Below are 24,000 nucleotides of genomic sequence, written 5' to 3' on the forward strand. Positions count from 1 at the left end.
CAGAGACACCTAACAAGAAACGGTGCTTGACTAGTTCCTGATAAGAACACCTCATACCACTCAATTCGTGACTGGTTAGCAAAACTAGAATGATACCAAATCAGAAATTGTATATGAGAAGTCTGCAATGGTAACAAGATACAATGAACGCATGGCTAGACTGCAAGAACACCATGGTATAGAAACAGTATGTTACTAATTTACCATACTGCTGTGATACATGACCAAAAAAGAAACATGGTTGGTTTGAATATCACCATAATACTGCACAAGAAATGGTAGGCTACACGAGTATAGTGCTACTATCAAGAAATGGTAGGCTACATGTGTTACAATGGTACTGCACAAGAAATTGTAGGCTACATGAGTATAGTGTTACTATAATACTGCACAAGAAATGGTAGGCTACATGAGTATAGTGTTACTATGATACTACGCAAGAAATGGTAGGCTACATGAGTAGTGTCACTATAATACTGCGCAAGAAATGGTAGGCTACATGAGTATAGTGTTACTATGATACTGCGCAAGATATGGTAGGCTACATGAGTAGTGTCACTATAATACTGCGCAAGAAATTGTAGGCTACATGAGTATAGTGTTACTATAATACTGCACAAGAAATGGTAGGCTACATGAGTATAGTGTTACTATGATACTACGCAAGAAATGGTAGGCTACATGAGTAGTGTCACTATAATACTGCGCAAGAAATGGTAGGCTACATGAGTATAGTGTTACTATGATACTACGCAAGAAATGGTAGGCTACATGAGTAGTGTCACTATAATACTGCGCAAGAAATGGTAGGCTACATGAGTATAGTGTCACTACGATACAGGACAAGAAATTGTTACTGTACAAAAATGGTCTGTAACAATACTAGCATAATACTGAAATGAAAACCGGATACTACTGGCCTACAATACTACTAAAATACTGCGCTACAAAATGCGCATGGCTGACCCACGATACTGCAATATAGATGAAGAAAAAAAAAAGTCCATGGCTGTCCTACAATGCGACTAGATACGTTATATGATGGACGACAATAGTGCCCTAATACTGAGCGGCTGTGTTGATTCAAACCAGAAACGGTACATGATTGGCTTATAATACTATCATGATGAGGGAAACAAATCGAAATTGAATGGTCTGCAATATTTACACGATATCTGCGTAGAAACCGTTATTTCGGATCTTAAAGTATTCCACACTGCGCTAAATCTTGTATTTTTTGGCAATAGAGTTTTAATGGTATAAGATTTTATATGGAATCCATAGTTTATCTTTGATGCCACTTAATTAGGACCCTAAGCTTGTTAGAGTGTACCCGTAAATTAAAAAAGAATTCTATTTTTCTACAATTGACTTCTAAAGTTATCACACAAATTTCATTCCTGATAATCAGAACTAAAAGTAGATGATTTTACTAAAATTTCAAGCACTGATGTTTCCAAAACAGGAAACAGTCGTACCTCTCTGGACAGGCAAATTGTTCTGTTTGGGAAACACATTTCAGAAATACTGAAAGATACATAGAACTTCATTCTGCAAGTATTAAATTTCAAATTTTCGATTGAATAAGCAAAAGCCTGCGAATCTGAACTTCACGGTTTGGTACAGTTTCGACCGGTTTGAAATATAGATCGAGAAATATGTGGGTGGCGTTCTTTCCTACCAGTAGTTTAAACGAGACAAAACATAACTCTGGAATGTGGTGAATTAACAACAAATGTTTGACTTGAATAAGAAAATTAATACAACCTGACACTAGATTAATGAAGCTCCCTCTCTCGGCAAGGTTTTCTTGTACTTGTTTAGCGTTCCGACGACTAATTTTGCATAATGCAACCAATATAATTTTATAATGATAGAAAATTGAAGTAACGGATATTCGTTCAGATTGAACTTTCGATAGACTAATAAGCACAGACATTTTGCACAGCTAACTTTGGTGCCAATAGCGATACAAATCTATTGATACAACAAAATAGCGACATGACGCCGGAAACGTTTTCATTCTGTCAATCCATCAAGGTTTGTTTTTATAGAAAAAAATTTGAACAGATGATGATATCATATCGATGTTTATATCTTCGACGTTGAGATAGGAGAGCGGACAGATTGTGCGAATAATGTGAAATGTCAGGTGCTTCAAGCAAATAAAGAAATAATTAGTAACATTTTCTTGTCTCTTATATACTTTTTATCTAAGTGAATAACACATGAAATTTTTTTCCTTGAAGGCCACCCATCCAAGTACTGACTGCACCTAACATTAGTGTTCATTATTTCTCTTGTAGTTTATTTATTTCCTTGTTTCTTCACCTCACTGGGCCATTTTTCCTTGTTGTAACTCAACATGTAATAATAATAATAATAATAATAATAATAATAATAATACTGAACTATTCTGTCCGATCTTCGAACGGTAGATTGAAAGCTTTGATGCTATCGGCAATACAGTAGACCTATACACACACAAACGGTACAAAATCCAAATCCTTTTACAGATTATGTTTACGTATTTGTATCATCTTAAACATCAATATTTCAAATAAGTCATCATTATTTATCTTGATAAGTGTATCCTCTTTTGCACTTAGATTATTATTTTTCTTGGTCGATTTTACTCATGGGACTAATATAATTGAAAAGAACGGAATGAAAAACTCCAAGGCAGGTGTTCATGTAATTTAGAAAAGATATTATTATTATTATTATTATTATTATTATCGAACCCACAGCCTGAGAGGAAAAATAGCCCAGCGAAGAAAGGAATTAAGGAAAAAAAATACAAGAAAAGTAATGAGCAATTAAAATGAAATATTTTTCGACTAGTAACAACATTGAAATAATCATTCATATATAAACTACGAAAAGAACCTTCTGTCAGCCTGCTCAACACAAAAAACATAACGGCTGCTGAAAGCTGCCCTCTAGAAAAAGACCAGGCGCATTGACACCTTAGAAAACGTCAGATAAAAGGTCCCAGATCAATAACAGAAAGAATGGAACGACAAAATAATCGACTTTATGTGTCCTCTTTCCACGAAAGGCTCCATTGTGGCGATTGGATGAGGGAGAGGAAGAAAGGGTAGCCTTTTACTTCTTAAGAATGGCATGCGAGGAGAAAGGTTCGAATGAGTAATGAAATTATGGTGCTATTATAGTATGCTATCTAACGTCGAATTTCTACTACGATATGCTATCTACCTCAAAGCATGTTATCTACCGTCAATGTTAATCCTCCTGTTTGATGAGGATTATCAAACTGATTACTTACCCCCAGTATGTTATCCTAATTGGACTTTAATGATAGTTTAATAATATTTATTGGAAGGATAACATGGATGCATAATTATAAACAGTTTGTAGGTTAGGTTAGGTTGGGTTAGACTATGTTAGGACATGGGTGCATAATTATAAGCAGTTTGTAAGTTAGGTTGGGTTGGGTTGAGTTAGGTTAGGTTAGGTTGGGTTATCAAGTCGGTATTGATCCTCCTTATTAGAGGCGGATTAGCAAGTAGACCGTATCCTTAGGGACTGATGGTAGGTCTCATACTATAGTCATAAAGGGGTGGTAGATAGCAAAATCGGCGGTAGATAGCATACTATAATAGCACCGAAATTATTTCTTTGAACAATCAAAACCTTTTCTTATACTTTGTTACAGTGGATCATCTGTATTCTCTATAAATTCCACTCTGAACTCGTGCTTGTCTTTGGAAACAGCTTAATAAGAAAATAAAAAGTATATTCTTATATAATTACTAAATATCTAAACATGTTTATTCAATGGTACTAATTAGTTAACTTTTTGTTCTGCTTTTAAAATCTAACGTCAGTCATTTGTATGGAAGTAATTGGAAGGAGTCTCTCTCTCTCTCTCTCTCTCTCTCTCTCTATATATATATATATATATATATATATCATCATCATCATCAGCTGTAACTAGTCCACTGCGAGTAAAGACCTCAGACATGTCCTTCCACTCACGTCTGTTTATGGTCTCTCTATTCCAGTCTATTCCGGTAAATTTTCTTAGTTCGTCAACCACAGTCTTCTCTTTCTTCCCCCTACTTCTTTTATATGTATATATTTGAAATATGAAATAAAAAAGCTCAGATGGATGTAATAAAAACTATTAAAAAAAGCTGTCCCAAGCTTTGTCAAACGACTTCGCTTAGAAATATTTTATCTCTGATATATATATATATATATATATATATACCGCATACCTTTAAAGCCAAAATTTACTATAAAAGACACTGTTGTGGATTCATATACTATTCATTTAATCAATATTAAATAGACGGACAACCACACTTCTGCTAATAAAAAAAAAAACTGTTTAAGAGAGAAACTAATACCCAAATCCCAACACAAAATTTGTTGTAATATCGAATTCAATACAAGTAGGAAATTCAAAATTATATATCTATCACATTTCTTTCTGATCACCCGTAAGAAATATTTACTAAAATACTCCCATTACAATACACATGATATATTCGTTTAAAAAATAGGACAAATAATCAGACAAGTGGGACTACAGGCAATTACAAAATTGACAAAATTACATTAATTTAAAAAAAAACTACATTAAAATAAGCACGAAATCTTATTGCACTTCAACACTTACAGTCCTACTAGAAGTGACTACTGTAGATAAATCATGTAGATTTCACTTTTGAATTTAAAAGAAGAGGAAAAGACAAAACGTTACCTTTCTCTCACTGATTTCTATCCAGCAACCGCGTGGCTTAACACTCTGGTATCCCGTATCACACTAGATCAGTTCTGGCAGACTGGCAGTGGCACTGTGGCTGGCTGGCTGCTGGCATCTGCTGGTGGTCTGGGCCAACGTTACGTTAGGTGGTGAAGGACACTTATGGTAATGTTGATCTCTGGCACTTAGACTACGCATGCGCCTGAAACTTCATCCAGGCATCATTTAAGGGAATGGTATCACACCAAAATTTTGTTCAATATTATGTATAATTTTCAGAATGTTTAGCTACACCTACATCTGCGTTTTCAGAATCTGGACCTATACCTGCGTTTTCAGAATGTTTAGATAATCCTACTCCTGCGTTTCAGAATATTTAGCTAGACCTGTACTTGCTTTTTCAGAATGTTTAGCTAGACCCATACTTGCATTTTCAGAATGTTTAGGTACACCTCTACCTGCATTTCAGAATGTTTATCTAGACCTATACCTGCATTTTCAGAATGTTTAGGTACCCCTATACCTGCATTTCAGAATGTTTACCTAGACCCATACCTGCATTTTCAGAATGTTTAAGTAGCTACCTATACCTGCGGTTTCAGAATGTTTAGGTAGACCTATACCTGCATTTTCAGAATATTTAGGTAGACCTATACCTGTGTTTTCAGAATATTTAGCTGGACCTATACCTGCATTTTTAGAATGTTTAGCTACACATATACCTATGTTTCAGAATGTTTACCTAGACCTATACCTGCGTTTTCAGAATGTTTAGGTAGACCTATACCTGCATTTTAAGGATGTTTAGGTAGACCTATACCTGCATTTTCAGAATGTTTAGCTAGACCTACAGCATACCTGTATTTTCAGAATGTTTAGGTACCTACCTATACCTGCGGTTTCAGAATGTTTAGGTAGACCTATACCTGCATTCTCAGAATATTTAGGTAGACCTATACCTGCATTTTCAGAATATTTAGGAAGGCCTATACCTGTGTTATTAGAAAATTTAGCTAGACCTATATCTGCATGTATAGAATGTTTAGCTACACCTATACCTAAGTTTCAGAATGCTTAGCTAGACCTATGACTGCGTTTTCAGAATATTTAGGTAGACCTATACCTGCGTTTTCAGGACGTTTATGTAGACATATACCTGCGTTTTCAGAATGTTTAGCTAGACCTATAACTACGTTTTCAGAATATTTAGGTAGACCTAGACCTGCGTTTTCAGGACGTTTATGTAGACCTATACCTGCGTTTTCAGAATGTTTAGCTAGACCGACACCTGCGGGTTACTCATCTCACGGAATAATATATTGACCTCATGGGTTCCAGACACGTAAAATATACAGTGTGGCTACTCCTCGCGTGTTTATAATCGAGTTCTACAAACATGAAAAGATTAGAGGGAATATTTCCTCATTCCCGTCCCCCTCGTTACTGACACCAGGAATGCGCGACCTTTCCCTTGCATGGTTTGCTATCTTTATTTTCTTTTTTTTTCTTTGTCTTCGGCTCTTTTCTTGTGGATGAAAATTACGGGGATTAAGATTACGCGTTATTAAGAACAGTAGTTGCCATCAACCATTTATTTCAAAGTTTATTTAAGAGTGTGTTTATCTCTTTCGATGGACACGAGTCTAACAAAACTCTGTGATCATTTTGTTTTCATACGCTGGTTGTTTACATTAAAACATCAACAAATACAATCTTCGTGATGACCAGCAGTTACTTATCAGTATTTTTTTTATTCTTTATGTTCAACAGTTTGACCTAGGACGTGTCTTATTCGAAACGACAATCATTCATTGAAAATGCCGATTTTTGTTTCATAAAGTTGGCTAGATGTTTTCATTTCAAATTGTTTATCACGGTTCTCCCGATAAAGAATTTATTCATTTTTCTAAAGAACTTTATTTTCTAGCACTACTGTCTTAGACTATAACGTTGAAAAGCAGAAGTATCATATCCTGACATGGTAATTTATGTCTAAGCATCAAAGGCCATGACAATCAAGTGGGTCATACTTGCAAGTGTTTTGGACTAAATCTTGACCGGTTAACCCAGCCAAGAACTACTACTACTACTAATACTACTACTACTACTACTACTACTACCATTATTATTATTATTATTATTATTATTATTATTAGCTGATCTACAGACGCAGTTTGAAATGCAGGATGCTCTAACGCCAAGGGCTCGAACAGGGAAAAATAGCCCAGTGAGGAAAGGAAACAAGCAAACAAATAAACTACACGAGTATTATTAAACAATTAAAATAAGTTATTTCAAGAACCATAACAACATTAAACTAGATCTTTCATATATAAACTATAAAAACTTAAAAAAAAATGGAAGAGAATTAAGATAGAATAGTGGGCCCTAGTGTACCCTCAAGCAAGAGAACTCTACCGCAAGACAGTGGAAGACCGTAGTGCAGAGGCTATGGCACTATATAGTTCTCAATATATATCATGTAAGAACTAAGAAAGGAAATGAAACTTAATGTACTTGTATGTGATTTACACAACATAACAATAAAAATAAATTAAATCAGATCATGATCATGAAATTTAATAATTGATAAATAATGAGGTAAATAACGGATAATCAATAACCAATCTTCCGGAAAAAAAACTTAGCCAAAGGTTTAAAACCACAAGTTTACATAACTACAGTACATATGGGCTAGTTCATTGTACCTCCGTTTATAGAACAAAATAAATATTAAATAGTAAAGTGATAGAAAGACAAGAAGTTAATTAGATGAACTAGATCCAGTGAGGCGCTAACATTTCCCGCCACTGACATAAATCCGGCCAGATGTAACCATGGATCAATTTAGCGCCAATTTTGTTAATGAAGGCCAGGGCTTTCTGGCTCGTAAAAGCTATTAGCCAAGCGAGAAGGGTCTTCAGCTGGACTTTTATTTATAGCCACAGTTTCCCGTACAAATAAACAGTCAAATTACCGTGATTGCTCTCCTGTTTAGATATCGTAATTGTTAAGTAATATTGAACTGCCACATAAAGAATAGTTACACGATTCATTTACACTTCCACAAAGAATAGTTAAACTACTTGTTTAAATTGCCACAAAGAATAGTCACACGACTCGTTTAGACTGCCACACAATGAATGGTCACACCATTTTAAACTGCCAAAGAAACAATGGTCACACTGCTCGTTTAAACTGCCTCACAAAGAATAGTCACACTATTTTAAACTGCCATACAAAGAATAGTCACACTACTCGTTTAAACTGCCACAAAAAATAGTCAGACTGCCCATTTAAACTGCCACACAAAGAATAGTCACACGACTCGTTTAAACTGCCACACAAAGAATGGTCACACTATTTTAAACTGCCACACAAAGAATAGTCACACGACTCGTTTAAACTGCCATAAAGAATATACAGACTACTCGTTTAAGCTGCCACACAAAGAATAGTAACACTACTACTTTAATTCTGCCTGTACTTTGAAAAAAAAATATATATTTCATAAAATCATACGTTGATGATTATTTGTTTTTTCATCAGGGAGTATTTTTGTACGGTTGAAAATTTTGGTAAAATTTTCAACATATATGACACAAAGTCTATTTTGTGCAGACCTGTCATTTCTTAAATTCACAGTCATTGGTTTTTTTTTCCCTAAACGCTTATCTATGTGTTATTTTTATCATAATTGTGGGACTTTCAAAGGAAAAACGGTCCCAAAGCTGATCTGAAGAAGTGATTTAACATTACTGCGTTAATCTGTAATCGGGTAACTCCGTAGGTTTAAAGGTTTAACGGCTCCGTAGGTTTAAAGGTTTAACGGCCACTCACGAATGGCAAAGGCAAGGGACAGTGACATTGCCCTAGACTCTCCTAGAGACTGACCATATACATACATATGATCAGCGCCCAAGTCCCCTCTCCACCAAAGCCAGGATCAAGGAAGGCCAGGCAATGGCTGCTGAGAGATGGCACACACTTCCAACTCATTTACTTAATTTCCTTTCTAAACACAGCTCCGATTATCTTAACTTCCCTGAAGACATCAGAAGCATAAATATATTCCAGATATTTGTGAAGTGAAATAAGAATAAAATTGAAAATATACTTGTACAGATAATCTTTAATCTTAGTCGAAGAACCAGAAACCAAATTCATAGTCTCTGTTATATATATATATATATATATATATATATATATATATATATATATATATATATATATATATATATATATATATATATATATATATATATATATATAGCAAACGCGACAACTTCCCCTTTGATGTAATGCAAGATACATTCTAAATCGATTGTGAATGCCGATACTGTAATTCAGAAGGCATGAGATTGTTTTGTTGCATGTGGATTACTGGAGTCAATGTCTTTTTACTCAAAATATTGTCTTAGTTCCGTTTTCCTCCTTTCTTACGTCTCTCCATATTTAATCCTCTTTCTTTTAGTCCCATTTGTCATTTCTTCATCTCTATCTCCATTCGTTCCTTACTCCTTTTAAGCCATTCTTCACTTCTATTGCGTATCCTTTCTATCGAATCTCCCTTTGGTTCATTCTTTTCATTTCTTCCTCACTTCTTTTCCTTCCCCTTATATTTTGCATTCGTTTCTTGGTCCCCTTGTTTTGCTTTATTCTTTCTCATTCACAAAAGCTCTCCGTAAACATTAATTACAGCAATAATTTCGGATCCATCGGTCCTAATAATAACCTGAATTTTATCTTAATCCTTATTCAGCGTCTGGTCCGCTGAGGGGGTTGCCAATCAGTGTTAATTACTAGACAGTGATTAAGAATTGTTTCTTTGCAATTTATTCTTTTCGTTATTCTCTTCCTTTTGATATTAAAGATTCTTGAAAGAGGTAATTTTTTATGCTAATGCCTTTCATCTGTTTTTATCCGTTTGATTTAAAATCATTTGTTATTTTTAGCTAATTTGTGAGTTGTTGTGGCCTGGTTGGTAACGTCTCTGCCTGGTAATCGCCAGACTGGGGTTCGAATCCCGCTCAGACTCGTTAGTTCCTTTAGTGTCTACAACCTTACCATCCTTGTGAGCTAAGGATGGGGGTTGGGCGTTTAGGTTAGCCCATAGGTCTACCTGCTGAGTCACTAACAGCCATTGCTTGGCTCTCCTTAGTCCTATCTTGGATGGAGAAGGGGCTTGGGCGCTGATCATATGACATATGGTCAGCCTATAAGGCATTGTCATGCTTGCTAGGGCAATGTCACTGTCCCTTACCTTTGCCATTCATGAGTGGCCTTTAAACCTTTAATGCCTTTCTTTAGCCTTGCTGCTTTTTATGGTCTTATGTAAAGAATTGTTATTTATAAAATATATATCTTTATATCTGAGGTTTTACGTTCTGTGTATGTTTTTTTTTATACGTTAATATTCTAATTAAGTATATATATATTTTAACAATAAGCATAATTGCACTTCATGTTTTAATATGAAGGCATACAATTTACATCTGATATCAATTTGTTCAAGAAATGGAAAAAAATCCATCTTAAAATTGGCAAAATTTAGCAAACGCTGTTTTTACTCAACATGTTTCAAAAAGTCACTGACAAATTAAAATCTGGCGTTTCCTTTGGTTAAATAACGAAATATTTCACAAATAAATAAAATAACACAAATTTAATAGCTTCGTTCATGAATATTATACTGATTCATTTGGTTCTAAAACTACAAATGGACCTTAACTATTGTATCCACTTCCCTTTCATTCCATTTCTTACTCTTCCTTTCCTTTCTTCTTTTATTTCTTCCGAACATCCTTATAGTTCCTCCTGCTGTCAGCCTTCATCCTAACCCCATTAAAACAGGGTTATACTTTGGCGTGAAATGAAATCCATTACGATGGCGTACCACGTCAGGAGGAAGCATTGCAAGAGTAATATTGCATCGTTGCATGATCCAATCGCAATCCATTTTATTCTTACCCGTAGTTGCATGCCTAGGAGTCATCCCTAGCCGGGATCGTCAAGGTATGGCCAGCTCCTAATAGGAGGATGCTAAGACGTACATTCGCGTGACAGCGCATTTGTATTAAGGCAATGTCTCACGCACTGTGGCACACCAAGTTTTTATCGGCAGCAAGCCGATTTTTTTTAACTATTTTGAATGTTGAATAAACAAATTAGTAAATGAATAACAAGATAGCGAAATGTTATAGATAATCAAAAAAAAAAAAAAAGATTCAAAGAAATGCGATTAGAGAAAACACATCTATACGAGGTCTGTCATGAGGTTTAACAACATTATTATTATTATTATTATTATTATTATTATTATTATTATTATTATTAAGTGCTAAACTACAACCCTAGTTGGAAAAGCAGGATGCTATAAGCCCAAGGACCCCAACAGGGAAAATAGCCCAGTGAGGAAAGGAAACAAGAAAAAATTAAATATTTTAAAGAATAGTAACATTAAAATAAACATTTCCTATTTAAACTGTAAAAACTTTATCAAAACAAGAAGAGGAAGTAGATAGAATAGTGTGCCCGAGTTTACCCTCAAGCAAGAGAACTCTAACCCAAGACAGATGAAGACCATGGTACAGAGGCTATGGCACTACCCAAGACTAAAGAACATTAGTTTGATTTTGGAGAGTCCTTCTCCTAGAAGAGCTGCTTACCATAGCTAAAGAGTCTCTTCTACCTACTGCCATCACTTAGAAAGGTACAGGGCTTGTTTCAGCAAAGGCTTGGCTTAATCTAGACCAATCTGCATAAAATAAATTGCTTGTAATATCAACAAGTTGGGGGAGAGGGAGTAATCATACCCTGTTGAGAGGATGTACTCCAAGAGGTACACTACCGTGTTGTAGTTAGGGGAGGGGGAAGGGTTGAATCTCAATGTGTGTGCGTGCGTGTATGTGTGTGCATATCTATCTAAAAATATTTAACGAGTCGTGTAGATATATATATATATATATATATATATATATATATATATATATATATATATATATATATATATGTGTGTGTGTGTGTGTGTGTGTGTATATATATATATACTGTATATATATATATGTATATATATATACATATATATGTGTGTGTATGTGTGTGTTGCTCAAAATTAAGAAGTATTCAATAACAAGATTCTAAGGAAAATCAACATAAGAGGACAGTTACTTATATATTCATGGCTTTACGTACATACGTACCTACACACATGAATGCATATATATATATATATATATATATATATATATATATATATATATATATATAGTTATATATAGTGTGTGTGTGTGTGTGTGTGTGTGTGTGTGTGTGTGGAATGTGTGAATGCATGTCAAGCAGACTAAAGGGAGGCTAGGTAATACTGAACAAATCCATTAAACTTGCATGATTGTTAGTCATTCAATCATTGTAATTCTTAGAACTGCGACATTGAAATATTATGTTTTTTATGCATAACTAAATATGAAATGCAATATATCCTTGGCGCCAATATAACAATTGCTTTTCTGAAAAGTCTGACAAGACCCTGTCTAATAATTTTCTCCACGAATTCATTCATTAAATTACCAATTGACAAATGCTGACTGCCAATTTTCAGTCGTACTCACTACCAGAGATATTTAAAGTCAACAGGCTTTCATTCTTAAAAATCACTTAACGTCCTTGGTGAGTGCCAGACTGGAGTTCGAGTCCCGCTCAAACTCGTTAGTTCCTTTGGTCGCTGCAACTTCACCAACTTGTGAGCTAAGGATGGAGGTGTTTTAGGGAGCCTGTAGATCTACCTGCTGAGTCATCAGCAGCCATTACTTGGCCCTCCTTGATCCTAACTTGGGTGGAGAGGGGTGTTGGACGCTGATCAAATGAATATATTGTCAGCCTCACTGGCATTCTTTTACTATTTGCCTTTGCCATTCATGAGCGATCTTTGAAAAAAAAGAAAAAAAAAAAAAGAAGATGCTTGATTTGCTTTCTGTTGCGGCAAGGAAGAGAGAACAGACCAAAGGAAATGGTAAAAAATGAAAGGATGGTAGCAATTTGAAAGAGAATGATGCAGCAAGCTTAGTCAATTGCTTTGTGTTTCAACTCTCTCTCTCTCTCTCTCTCTCTCTCTCTCTCTCTCTCTCTCTCTCTCTCTCTCTCTCTCTCTCTCTCTATATATATATATATATATATATATATATATATATATATATATATATATATATATATATATATATACATATATGTATATGTAAAATCTTAAAGTAACATAGCTACTGAGTCAGGGAGTACTACAAGTGAAATTGTCAATGGCGAGAAAACGTCGCTGTAAGCCGAAAACAAATTCATTACTTTATATTATAGCACTTCATAATATATTTAAAAACTTATAAGTTTAGATATCCAATCAGAGATGACAAAACCACCCACCACCCACTATTCGCTCACGCCTCAACAAACGACTGGAAAAAAAAAAAAAAAAAAAAAAAAAAAAAAAAAAGATGTACCGTCATTTGCTAGCTTAGAAAAACATCTTCCTTTTTCTTTAGGCATAATTATCCTCTGCAGTCCGTAATTAAAAGATAAAATCAATAATAATTCGCAATCTTCTGCTAATGCTCCTATTTGCGTGGCTTTGTCTTTTTGCTGGGGGTTAATGAGTTTAATATTTTGATCTATTAACATAGGCTTTACGCTCTCTCAATAAGTATCTGAGTCAAATAGAAAACCAAAGGTATATGGATATTAATCGTATCAAGATCTGAAACAGGAGTGTGCGAGGTAGCTATTTGGAGATAACAGAGAGGCGAGATGAATGCAACTAAATTCTATTAACAAACAATGAGCTTATATACAAGCACTTGCGAACAAGAACGTCACAAAAATTCAAACAAACGAAAACATGAACTAGCAAGCTTAAACAGGTTGGTCTACCATCAGTGCGCGGAAGAGAGAATGATAAAACAAAAATTGCAATACCGTTACAGTGCACGAGCGTGTATGGAACACGGTCGGTACAGGAGAAATGGAAATGTATAAAACAAGACGCAGATATTCATCATGATGGAAAATTGCTGGTTATCGCGTGTCAGAGCGTCGATACGTGATTTATGATGCCACACGTTCGATTACCACGGAAATGAAAAGTTCATCTTTCGTGAAGCGATTTTATTGCTCTACTGCGGATGAAAGTTGAACTATATTTTCTTAATTGAATTTTTGATTTATTGTTGGATATTCATTTTTCACTGACAGTCTGCGTATTCTTTAATGCAAAAACAAAGAAAAAAAAAAAACCTTGCTTGCCTATATTATTTATAGGTATTATTTGGTGTTTTGATATATATTGTAATTGTTCTGTGAACGAATTTGGTTATTTATTTCTCTCGTCCTTGTTATGTATTCTTAACTGCTAATTTGATGTCATGAGATCCTGCATCATTATGACGTCACCATATAGAATTCAATCGTTTATATCAATTAGTCTCATGTAAGTTTCCAGTCAAATCCAAAAATGATGATTACCTAGATTTACTTTGCTTCATAAAAGCAAACACCATTTAGAGGGGCAAATTATGTCTATGTTTTCATAGAAACGCACACACAAACTCAAATGAACAGACACACAAGCAAGCGAACACATCTTCTATTTCAATTCTTTTATTATTAGTCGACTGACGTGGGTCTTAAATGGGAGAAGAGCGTTTATAGAGTTATAGTGGCTTCGTTCAAAATAATTGCTGAAAATCCGAAAAGCAGTTTCTTCTGAAGCCACTCCTTCAATGATATAAAGAATATATATATATATATATATATATATATATATATATATATATATATATATATATATATATATGTGTGTGTGTGTGTGTGAGTATATATACATATATTTATGAATATATATATATATATATATATATATATATATATATATATATGTATATATATATACATATATATATATATATATATATATATATATATATATATATATATATATATATGCAGTACACACACAGACTCACATACATATATCTATATCTATATATACTTATATATATATATATATATATATGTATATATATATATATATATATATATATATGTGTGTGTGTGAGTGTGTGTGTGTGTATGTGTGTGTGTGCATGTGTGTGAGTGAGTGCGTTCTTTGTGAGTGTGTTCATTTTTAATTGCATGTATTCCTCATCAAAACTAACTTGATTAGAAACGGTCCCTAAATAAGTTATTACAAGAGCCAATGCTCGTTTCCAAACTCCTAAAGACACCAATTTGACTTCTCTCAACGCAAAATATTGTATTTTCTTTTTCTACTTAAATCCATTTACTATTACAACTGATTTGGTGATGTTACTTTGCCATTAAGAGCAGTCATTCACGCTAAAAGGAAAAGGCTGTTTTACATCTCTGCAGTTTACAAAGATACATTGGAACTGGATTTGGCCTTTACGACCTAAGGAGCATGATGAATTAACCTGGGTCACGCACCTCGAGTCATGAGATGCGGATGTTGCAGAGAGAGAGAGAGAGAGAGAGAGAGAGAGAGAGAGAGAGAGAGAGAGAGAGAGAGAGAGACAGACAGACAGACAGACAGACAGAGAAGTAAAAAAGTTATGAAGAAATAATGTTATAATTCATTGCTAATTCTTAAAGTCCCTGAAATCATTATCAAAATTATTAAAATTACTATTATAATTGATAATAATCTTAATAATTTTAATAACACTAATAATCTTAATAATATTAAAATTACCAAAATTAGAATACATGGCCGCTGTTACGTCAAAGTATGCACCCCTTTCGTGGATCCTTCAGGTTTGAAATCCTACTTGATAAAAACCGCCTTGCCTAGATTTAATCATTTTAATAATGATTTTAATCATTTTAAAAGATTTTGATAATAATAGTTATACAGTTAGCTGTCAAGGTGTCACTGCTTTCAACTGCTTCTTGCATCACATTCCTAAAGTTTGTTCAAATTTTTCAAAGATCAATTGTGAAATAAGATGATATATTCATATTGTCCGAAAAAAAAATTCAACACCCCCCCCCCCCCTCAAACAACCTTTCTCCCAATATTAATGCATATGTTCTAAAGGCAAAACGTCTTAATAGGTTTCCTGAAGGTGATCATCTGTTCCCTAGTTTGCAATTTGGTTTTCGTAAAGGCCTTGCTGACAATTCCTCTGCTATCAAAAGCCTCACTGCTGACAATTCCTATGCTATCAAAAGCCTCACTGCTGACCATTCCTATGCTATCAAAAGCCTCACTGCTGACCATTCCTATGCTATCAAAAGCCTCACTGCTGACAATTTCTATGCTATCAAAAGTCTCACTGCTGACCATTCCTATGCTATCAAAACCCTCACTGCTGACAATTCCTATGCTATCAAAAGCCTCACTGCTGACCATTCCTATGCTATCAAAAGCCTCACTGCTGACAATTTCTATGCTATCAAAAGCCTCACTGCTGACAATTCCTATGCTATCAAAAGCCTTACTGCTGACAATTCCTATGCTATCAAAAGCCTCACTGCTGACCATTCCTATGCTATCAAAAGCCTCACTGCTGACAATTCCTATGCTATCAAAACCCTCACTGCTGACAATTCCTATGCTATCAAAAGCCTCACTGCTGACAATTTCTATGCTATCAAAAGCCTCACTGCTGACAATTCCTATGCTATCAAAAGCCTCACTGCTGACCATTCCTATGCTATCAAAAGCCTCACTGCTGACAATTCCTATGCTATCAAAACCCTCACTGCTGACAATTCCTATGCTATCAAAAGCCTCACTGCTGACCATTCCTATGCTATCAAAAGCCTCACTGCTGACAATTCCTATGCTATCAAAAGCCTCACTGCTGACCATTCCTATGCTATCAAAACCCTCACTGCTGACAATTCCTATGCTATCAAAACCCTCACTGCTGACCATTCCTATGCTATCAAAAGCCTCACTGCTGACCATTCCTATGCTATCAAAAGCCTCACTGCTGACCATTCCTATGCTATCAAAAGCCTCACTGCTGACAATTCCTATGCTATCAAAAGCCTCACTGCTGACCATTCCTATGCTATCAAAAGCCTCACTGCTGACCATTCCTATGCTATCAAAACCCTCACTGCTGACAATTTCTATGCTATCAAAACCCTCACTGCTGACAATTCCTATGCTATCAAAAGCCTCACTGCTGACAATTCCTATGCTATCAAAACCCTCACTGCTGACCATTCCTATGCTATCAAAACCCTCACTGCTGACAATTCCTATGCTATCAAAACCCTCACTGCTGACAATTCCTATGCTATCAAAAGCCTCACTGCTGACAATTCCTATGCTATCAAAAGCCTCACTGCTGACAATTCCTATGCAAAGTTTTGAAATAAGTTTCGGCAGCTTACTTTGGTCTGACGATCCTACTCACTAATACTTTCTTATGAAGCCCATCATTTATGGCTTTGCATCTTCTCGGTATCAACGATTATGTGAAATGAAACGTGTATAATTTCCTTAATTTGCTTAAATATTCAAAAGACAATCCTATATAAATCAAGTCTCTCTCTCTCTCTCCCTCTCTCTCTCTCTCTCTCTCTCTCTCTCTCTCTCTCTCTAAAATTCTTTCACACTTGAAAATTTTCTATGAAAAAAACGGTAAAAATCCAGGAATAAATGTTGCCAGGCATTTACCGTTTTAAAAACGGATATATTGATGTGAAGGAGTAATATTACGGTCAACAACCCTTAAAAGATCATAACAAAGTAAGGTAAAATTACGGTCGCCTGTATTTTACTGAAATACGGCTGAGGAGAGTATATTTTTACGGAGAGTCTCCGATTAAAATTACGTTTTTTTAACAGCGCATATACAGTAATTATATTTTCATAGAAGCTGATGTTTTTCAACACACAAAATATAAAAAAAAATTACCTAATATAAAACTACTTTTTAATGATCATTTTGATAGGCATCACCTACATAATGTCCATATATTTCGTCATTCTTTCATTTGACCCTTATAAAATAAGTGGAGAGAAATTTGGAATTACTATCCGGTAATTCTTAGTGACACAAGAAAAAAATCCTATGTTATTATTATTATTATTATTATTATTATTATTATTATTATTATTATTATTATTATTATTATTGTTGTTGATGTTTTTGTATTATTATTATTATTATTATTATTATTATTATTATTATTATTATTATTATTATTATCAGCTACTTACTTTACTTACTTTGATGGTTGCTTTTCCGGTCCCATACAGCATGGGAACCCCACTCTCTACAGGACCTCCACTGTCATTTTACCTTGTTCGTTCAGAGTATTTAACGTTTCATATCACGTATTGTTCATTTACTGTTAAATCGCCACTGTCAAAAGACTCATGAAATAAGAAAGTCTTCAGTTTCCTCTTGAAAGCCTTAATGTCTTCAATCATTCGAATGTTTCGTGGGAGCTTATTATATAGTCTCGGGGCTGCATATTTAAAGGCTCTGGAGCCTACAGTAGACTTATATCTAGGTTCCAATAGTTTGAAGCCATCTGTAACTATTCTCGTGTCGACACGATTTGTTGGCTGCGCAATATGTAGCAATTCTCTCAAGTATTTTGGACGCCCGGTTCTGATAACTTGGTGGGTTATTGTACATATTTTAAATTCAATTCTCGCTTTAATCGGCAGCCAGTGTAAATCGATTAGTATAGGGGTGATCCTGTCTCTAGGTGGGACACCTTTTATCAGTCTTGCTCCTCTGTTTATTATGTTTTGTAATTTCTTAAGTTGCACTTTTGGTAAATTGTAGTAGATGGAGTTGCAGTAGTCAATCTTGGTAATAACACAGTTTATCTCAAGTTTCTTTACAGAATTTTCGCCCAAGTACTTTTTTATAAACGCAATATTTCTTAGATGATAACCAGCAGTTTTTATTACATTATTTATTTGGGCATTTAGAGACAGCTAAGCTACAATTGTTGGCAAGATCCTTGCATGTCATAAAACTATTTGTACCACGCACGCTACAGCTTAAAACTGGAATAACTTCTCGTGAAATCAAGTATAAAAATTGAATCACATAAAAGAAACTCAAGGACTGTATTTCATATTGCCGAATACGAAGGGAGAGATAAGAACGTTTCTATGTGACAGCAATAGTCTCGTTACCTTTCAATCTTTTTAATTGCATAGACAAACATATCGATCCTTATTTGATTTCTTGAATGAACACAGAGTGATGTGAAAAGCTAATTTCTTGAATGACACAATAGGCCTACTGCTAGAAAAAAAGGCACATTATTCTTTGTTATTTCTCTTCCTCTTGTTTTGTTCAAGTTTGTATAGTTTATATAGGGGATATTACAATGTTGTTACTCTTCTTAAATTTCTTTTTTCTATTTTTCTTTCCTCACTGGGCTATTTTCCCTGTAGGAGCCCCTGGGCTTATAGCATCCTACTTTTCCAACTAATGTTGTATCTTAGCAAGTAATAATAATAATAATAATGATAATAATAATAATAATAATAACTTGAACAGCGATGAAAAATGTAATCAATAAAAAAAAATCGGGTCCCATTTTTTTTCTTGAGGATCTGACGATGAAATTTCTCGGTATATATTCATTCAGTCCTTATCTTTAGAGTGAACTTTCCATATAGCTTAAATTCTCACGTTCAATTTTGAATGTTTTTTTTCAAGTAGACATTCTAATCCCAGTCCATTCTCGAAGCAGGTTTTTGTATGAGGATATTGAATTAAATTTTGAAAACTTATTCTATTTAGGTGTGGGATCAATGATGTACACACCGTGCAGAAAAAAGTTTCCAAAAGGAAGACTAGATCATAAATTTTATAGCAGAAGTCAAGTGTTTATATATACACACACACACACACACACACACACATATATATATATATATATATATATATATATATATATATATATATATATATATATATATATATATATTTATATGTGTGTGTGCGCGTGTGTGTGTCTGTATGTATACCTATATTATAAACTGTAGGGTAGAAATTAGTGATATATATATATATATATATATATATATATATATATATATATGTCTGTGTGTATAACTATATCATAAACTCTAGGATAGAAACTAGGGATATATATATATATATATATATATATATATATATATATATATATATATATGTATATATAATATATATATATATATATGTCTGTGTGTATAACTATATCATAAACTCTAGGATAGAAACTAGGGATATATATATATATATATATATATATATATATATATATATATATATATACATATATATATACATATATATATATATATATATGTGTGTGTGTGTGTGTGTGTGTGTGTGTATAGGCTGTACCCTTGTATTAATTAATACCAACAAATACTAACTATTGTCTTTAACCATCATTATGCCACACAAGAAGAATGTGAAAATGAACAACACAGGAATATTACAGTTGTGAAGTGATGCCCCCCAAAAAACCCGCTAAGATAATCCTTAATAAGACGCGTAATTGTCTTTGTAAGTCTTGTAATTACGTGTAATTTTATTCGATGCGTTTCTAATCCCTTTGAAGCTCTTTTAGTATATGGAAATTAGTATTTATTTTTGTATGAGTAAAGTTTCGTAGTATGTGCATCCCAATGTCTTCTTATAGCCCAGGCCCGAATGTAGCAAGAAAGAGATTGACATTTACTCCTTTTGACTGAAAATGAATTTGAAATTCTTTCGAAGGCTATCGAAGCAGAAAAAAAATTCTAAAGCGTATGCATTCTCGAGCGTGTCCGGTGAAAGATGTCTATGTCCAAAGGTTTTGTGACGCCTGCTCGCTGAAATTATTCTACGTCATGTTGGAGATGTATAAAAATACTTTCAAATGGAAAGAATTTTAAGCTATTACTAATCTCTCTCTCTCTCTCTCTTTCTCTCTCTCTCTCTCTCTCTCTCTCTCTCTCTCTCTCTCTCTCTCTCTTGAATGAACATGGCTGTAGTCTTCTATGTACTCCATATTTAAAGGATTAGTGTCTCATGATAGAATATAGTTGAAATGACATCCGTATTGATGTTTGTGATTAGATGTTGCAAAATTTCCCATGAAAGAGAATTCCGTCGATTATTGAATGCGGTAACAGAGAAGAATTTAGATTTTGCACTGTATCTGCGTCTTTGCACCTAGCATTTCATATCCTTCTCTCGTTGCACTTTCTCGTCTTTACATCTTACGTTTCCTTAACCTTGTACTTTGCCGCCCTTCATCATGCTTGCCCGTGGAACATTAACTTAGTTATCCATCTTTGTAAAGAACAAACAGAACATAACATTTGATAGGTAATTAACTTTTTATGATGAGAACAAAGAGGCAAGACACGTAACACGAATAAGGGAAAGAGAATCAAGTTAATTTTTCATGGAAAAATGCGTTTTGAAGAAAACTGTCCTCTAATGAATTTAATAGCAAGTTAATTTTAAAGAAGCATGGTCGGCAGTTCTAGTTAAAGCTAGTAATGTATGTCAGGAAAAATATTGTATAATGAAAACACTTGAATAAAAAAAAAAAAAAAAAAAAACAGGATAAAAATGTGTTTAATCGTAGCAAGCTGGTAAAGAAAATTAGCAAGGAAAAATAGGGTTGTGGTGGCCTATCGGAAACGTCCCTGCCTATTGATCACAGGACTGGGATTCGAGTCCCGTTCAAAATCGTTAGTGGTCACTGCAACTTCGCCATCTTTGTGAGCTAAGGATGGAGGGGGTTTGGGGAGCCTATAGGTCTATCTGCTGCGGCATCAGCAAGCCTATGCCTGGCCCTCCCTGGTCCTAGCTTGGGTGGAGAGGGAGATTGGGCGCTGATCATATGGATATATGGTCAATCTCTAGGGCATTGTCCTGCTTGTTCGGCAATATCACTGTCCTTTGCCTCTGCCATTCATAAGCGGCCTTTAAACCTTTAAAATGAAAAGGAGAGGAAACTAGCGAAATAACATTTATTTTTTCAAAAGTGGCCTGATGGAAGAGTGGAATTTATTTAAAAAAAAAAAAAATACGGAAGGGATCAGAGGCCCTGAATTATTTTGTAATATAAGTTGTCTTTTGATAATTGCGTTTATTCTTTATAATTATTGGGTAATGCTTTTGCGAATTATTTTCGTAATTGCATGTTTTTTTTTTTTTATTCTTGTTATTTTCACATATACGTGTTCTTATCTTCTTTGTATTGTTTGGTTATTCATGAGCTTTGGGTCATACTGATCAACATTTTGAGACGTGTAATAAAAAACATCTTGTTCTGTTTTTAATCTTTTTATTTTTTATTCTTAGATAATATATTTTCTCATTTTCTTATTATTAGGCTACAGCTGGCAATGCAGGTTCAAGCGCAGCAGACAAGTACAGTACTTGAACTTTATCTTCCTCAACAACAGCCAAAGTTTTCTTATCGTTTGCCTTTCTGATAAAGTTTCGAATTCAAAAGTGAAAGACTTAACGTGATTGTCCTTGATAACGGCCATTCGCTTTTTAGTTTTTAGCGATGAAGGTCAGCCAAGGTTACTTAAAGGCAGCAATTAATAAAATAAATAAATATTCTTGCTTATTCATGACCTTTCTCATTCCAGTTTATCAATAATGTGTTTTCTCTTAACTATGACGAAGAAAAATCTTTTGACTTTTTATGAAAAGATCATAAAAGATTTTTTAATACAAAATATTCAATAAGGCATTTGTATCTACAAAAGAAGGTCATGGCGACGGATGTCTTAAAGAAAAAAAAAAAAACTAGACCTTTGATAGGTATTTATGTATCTTATATGATTGCTATCATAGATGCCATTAGTTATAAGAAGCAATCAAAACGTTCACTGCAAGTCATCATTCAGATCGGTGAAAATGGTCCGCTTGTAAATTCAATGGACTTGGAACTATAGACTTCGCCCTTTTCATGTTTGTTAATACATCAACTTATAAGGGTACCCTGACACTTGCACGAATTTCTGGCACGCATTGGCACACAAAATGCGTGCCAGTGCGTGCCACTTTTGTGACACGCACTGGGAGGTTCCTGCACTGTTCACGACACGTTCACGCATAGTTCACGACAAGTTCATGACAAGTTCACGACACGTTCACGCATCTTTCTGCATTGTCACACATCGTTCACGCATCGTTCACGCCAGTTCACGACTTGGCCACGCCAAGTCGGGGGTAAAAGTTAGTGAAAAATCAAGTGCAAATTCCTTAGATTCACGCCTAGGCCTATGTTAGTTTAAGTGTGAATAACAATTTTGCCCATAGACTTATTCAAAGGGTAAAGTTGTAGATTGTGTAGGAGAATAAAGGAAAAGTTTTTAATATATTATAAAAGAGCGGAATAGATGAATTTGAAATGTATTTATTTAATAGTGTATCTGTATAGGCCTACAGCTGTAGTAGGTCTGCAGTGTCAATATCTCTGTATTTGAATTGTCTCTTTATGTAACCTATTATGTTTTGTGCTTTCTTTTCAGCTTTTATGCTCTGTTTGGTGAACTTCAAATCCTTGCTGATAATAATACCGAGAGAGAGAGAGAGAGAGAGAGAGAGAGAGAGAGAGTAGGAGGCCCACGAGAGATAATATATATAGTATATCTGTCAATTTTTATGGTTTTGTCCAAACCGCCTCCCAAGTCTTACATCCTTCTCCAAACTCTATACTGAGAGAGAGAGAGAGAGAGAGAGAGAGAGAGAGAGAGAGCTATCAGTTTTTATGTTCCCTAAGTCTTAAATGATACATCAAAATATTGAAGCTTATTCTCTCTCTCTCTCTCTCTCTCTCTCTCTCTCTCTCTCTCTCTCTCTCTCTCTCTCAATTAAATAAGGAAAGGGGAGAGGTAAAAGAATATATTGTCATTATACAGATTTTTTCTTTGATGATTATGAGGAAGTAGGGATAAATCCATTGATTTAATTGCCACGCACTGGCACGCATCCTCCCGCACTGTTCATGACACGTTCACTCCAGTTCGTGCATTGTTCACGACTAGTTCACGCCAATTTTGTCGTGACAATGCGTGCCACAAACTTTGAACATTTCAAAATTCTTGCCACGCATGGCACGTATGCCACGCACCGTTCACGACATGTTCACGCCAGTTCCCGCATCGTTCACGCCAGTTCACGACAAAAGGCGTGCCAATGCGTGCCACAAATTCGTGCAAGTGTCAGGCTGGCTTAAGTTTCATTTGTTCTTAACACAACAGTCAACAT

At 34.6% G+C, this 24,000-nt stretch overlaps 1 protein-coding gene across 2 annotated transcripts in view; it reads right to left on the reverse strand.

The window, feature by feature from the left end:
• Positions 1-24,000, reverse strand: part of LOC137640207 (uncharacterized) — a 69,652-nt gene that overhangs the window by 33,629 nt on the left and 12,023 nt on the right. The window contains exon 1 of one of the 2 annotated variants that reach the window (XM_068372752.1): positions 4,733-6,176. The exons of the other annotated variant lie outside the window; for it this stretch is intronic. The gene's annotated coding sequence lies outside the window, so the exon portion shown is untranslated. Of the gene's footprint in view, positions 1-4,732; positions 6,177-24,000 lie in introns of those variants that run through there. 2 annotated transcript variants of the gene reach the window in all.

The sequence above is a fragment of the Palaemon carinicauda genome, chromosome 4 (genome assembly GCF_036898095.1).
Source record: "Palaemon carinicauda isolate YSFRI2023 chromosome 4, ASM3689809v2, whole genome shotgun sequence".
Taxonomy (NCBI): Eukaryota; Metazoa; Arthropoda; class Malacostraca; order Decapoda; family Palaemonidae; genus Palaemon; species Palaemon carinicauda.